Below are 4,163 nucleotides of genomic sequence, written 5' to 3' on the forward strand. Positions count from 1 at the left end.
TCAGACCATTCTTTGGAGGATGGGATTTAGCTATTTACTGATCAATGACAATGGAGATACTTGGAGTAACAGAGTCAGGTCTTGGAAATGGTAATCTCCATCCTACTCAGGTAGAGATTAGGAAGAGCTGCAGCAAAAAGCTCAAGATTTAATTATTTGAGAATATTGCCCTCAACAGACATGTGCAAAAAAGGACAGACCCCTGGGCAGTCCTAGGTCAAGCTAGAGCCACCATTGGCACTTGTGAGGCACAGGAAGTGAGGTAGGGAAGAGCCTCTGGAATTTGCTTACTTCCTGTGGACAGGGTGAGAGGGCAGTTCCTATGAGGAGCTTGAGCAGAGAGGAGGCCCATAGACAGCTTCTTTCAGATTGGTCACGTGAGTCAAGGACTGATTCCCTTCTTTACCTTGGCCTTCCAGGCCTAAAAACTCCCTCTGACTCTATCAGAAGGTTGAGTTAACCTCTTTTCCTTTCCTCCTCTCTCCTTCTCTCCATCTCCCTTTTCTTACTCCCGTTGAATACTACATTCTTTGACATTTATACGGTGGTTGAAGAATTAGGGGCATTGAGGAATACAGGATACCTCCAATTTTTATATTAATAGGTAATGTCATTTTTGTACTCCTCAGCACTGTATTTAGAGATGCTAACATACAAAAATTAATTGAAGCTGCAGTTCAGAAAAATACTCAAAAAACTGAGGATAAAATGCAAGCCAAATTAGAAGATCTAAAATGTTTCTTACAGGATCAATTGGCAAACATCCACCATACCAGAAACAGACCTGTTTCAGAACCTTTAAATGAGGAAATTTCCTTCCCTGAAATAGAGATGGAAAACACCTTCCCTATAGCTCAGTTAACAGACTGCTTCTCTCGTGTAGTGAAAATTTTAACTGAATTTAATCCCTAAAACCCTTCCCCTGCAACTCCAGTTTCTCATGTTCCCTCTCCTATAGAAAACCAAATTCCAGCCCAAAGGAAATCTTGCCCTCCTAGAGAAACTTGTCCTAGTCAAATTGACCCACAGGTACAAAATTCAGCTACTGGCCTGTTTCCTGTAAGAGAAGTACCTGAAATAGGACGGAATGGGGATGTGGTGACTTTAAGACACAGGATACTGTTTACTCACCAAGAAATAAATGAATTTACACGAAATATCCCCACATGTGAACAAGATCCCTTTTTAGTAACAAAAAAGATAGGAGACATTTTTTCAGTATAATCTGTCCTACAAGGACATTGAGAACTTGCTACAGGCTTTTTTAACTAAATGTGAGAAAAATAAAATAATTGCTCATGTCAACAAAACCCAGGGGCTAAATGCAGCACATTGGCCATCTCAGGATCCAGAATGAGACTATAACCACCCTGAGGATTATCTACAACTATAGCATTGTAGAGAGGCCATCCTTATGGCAATGAGGGAATGTGCAGACAGTACAGATAAGTGGATGGAACTTGAAAAAATTAAGCAAAAGAAGGAAGAAACACCCTCCAGATTCACTGATAGAGTAATCGAGTTTGGGGACAGATACCTGGATTGGGACCTAACTAAAGAGAATAGCTTAAGACAAGTTAGAAGGATCTTTGTAAATAACTCTTGCAAAGTGATTAAGAATTATTTTAGAATACAATGTCCAAGATGGTCAGAGATGGACCTTGAAGAATTGCAAAAACAGCTATATATGTTTTAAAGGGAAACAAAGAAAAGGGGGAAGAAAATAATGATGACATAGAGGAAATGAAAAAAATGAGATGTGTAATAGATAGGATAGCTAAATTAGAAAGTGGGCATGATAATGAACCAACGACACTTGCCCCTCTCCAGAAATCTAATTACCAATCCATTACCTGCCACTTCTGTGGGAAAAAGGGCCACAATATGGTACAATATAGAACTTTTCTCAAGATTATAGGAAGGAATACACAGTTTAATAACAACTAGAGAAATTATAATTATAGAAATACATATAATTATGACAATGAAAACCACAACTTTAGAAATGATAACTAATAAATGACTCCACAACAATATATAAAAAATGGTGCTCATCCAAAAAATACACGAGGTGCTAATGCTAATGTCTTTCGGGGGGCACTTTTCAGAGGGGTGCCCAAGGAACTTTCCAAACACAATGAAGGTGTACAGGGGGGGCTGGAGCACAGGAACCAGAGGATGCAACCTTTTATTTTCCATACCCTGATGTCCTACTACCCATTGTTCATATCCACTGCCCCCCCATACTAATGAACTCCATGTTACCTTAAAAGTGGGTAACACTTATTATGATTGTCTCTTAGACACTGGAGCTTCCTGGTCTGTAATAAAGAGAACACCTGATTTACAATGTTATTCTGTTGGCTCAGAGAATGTAATGGGAGTATAAGAAATACTCCAAAGAGTTAAAAGACTTCCCCCTAGAATGGTGTCTGTAGGACCCCTAGAGGTGCAACATCCCTTCCTTTTGATGCCTGATTCCCCTTTAAATTTGCTGGGGAGGGACCTTCTATGCAAACTCAGAGCCACAATAACTTGTTCCCCAGATAGTTCCTTATCATTCGAAGTACCGGAGGAATCTTTAAATTTACTCCCTGTAATTCTCTTAGAGAGTCAGGAGAAAAAGGAGCATCCCACCTTTGCAATACCTGAAGATATACTGGAGTCTCTTTGGGCCACATGTTCTTCCAATGTAGGCTTACTTAAGTCGGCTGTTCCTGTGCAGATAAAAACTAACTCTAGCCCACCTCCTTCCATTCCTCAGTATCCCCTCTCAAAAGAGGCAATAGAGGGAATTACCCCAGTAATAAACTCATTAATTGACCAAGGAATAATTTTCCCTTGTAAATATGAATACAACACATCCATCCTCCCCGTTAAAGAACCACAAAGGGGGCCCGATGGCAAACACCTCTACAGATTTGTACAGGATTTGAGGGCTGTGGACAATCACATTATAAAAAGACACTCTGTAGTTCCCAATATCAATACTATTATTTCTTCTATTCCTAGCACAGCTACATACTTTACAGTAGTAGACTTGTGCTCAACCTTTTTTTCCATACCCATACATGAGAACTCGAGGCATATTTTTGCTTTCACCTGGAATGGCACCAAATATTCATGGAGTCATTTCACCCAGGGTTATATAGAAAGCCCAACCATATTTGGACAAATTTTGAGCCAAGATACAGATAATATAAAATTTAAAAACAGCAAATTAATCAAGTACATAGATGATCTACTCTTGGCTTCAATGGATGTGGAAATATGTCAGGAAAATAGCAAACACCTTCTTTTGGAATTGCACAAAAGAGGGCATACGATCTCAAAGGATAAGGTTCAGTGGTACCTCCCTAAAGTAGAATATTTGGGGTTCATCTTGACTGCAGGTGCCCTCTTGATTTCTCCCAAATGAATTGAGAATATTCAAAATTTAAGTGCTCCTACCACTAAGAAATAGTTGAGAGCAATTTTGGGAGCAACAGGGTTTTGCAGACAATGGATTCCTTGCTATGGGGAAATTACAAAACCCCTTATCACACTAACAAGGGATTCGGTCCATGAACCCCTCAAATTAGAACCAGAACACCTGTCAGCTCTATCAGATCTAAAAAAGGCTATCCTGTCTGTCCCCGCTGTAGGCATCCCAGATTACAACAAGCCTTTTACTTTGTATGTACATGAGCGAAGAGGGGTAGCTTCAGGTGTTTTAACATAGACTTTGGGACCTTCTCAATGCCCAATTGCTTATTATTCTGCTCAACTGGACCCAGTAGCATCAGGATCACCACCATGTCTCAGAGGAGTAGCTGCTACAGCCTTACTAGTGACAAAAACTGTTGATCTAGTATTGGGATGCCCATTAAAACAATTATGTTCCCACATGAGGTAGAAGCATTGTTGCTAAGACACAGAACACAGGCATTTTCTGATCAGCGAATCACAAGGTATGAAATAACCTTGCTAAACAATGAAAATATTACTCTGAAACACTGTTCAACCCTTAACTCTGCCACATTTACCAACTTCAGGAGAACCATTACATAGTTGTGAAACACTAGTGTCCATGGCAGAAAAGCCTCGAGATGATCTCTTGGACACTCCCTTAAAAAACTCAGACCTGGTCTTATTTACTGATGGTTCTTCTTTTATGAGAGATG

The sequence above is a fragment of the Monodelphis domestica genome, chromosome 1, assembly GCF_027887165.1.
Source record: "Monodelphis domestica isolate mMonDom1 chromosome 1, mMonDom1.pri, whole genome shotgun sequence".
NCBI classification, from domain to species: Eukaryota; Metazoa; Chordata; class Mammalia; order Didelphimorphia; family Didelphidae; genus Monodelphis; species Monodelphis domestica.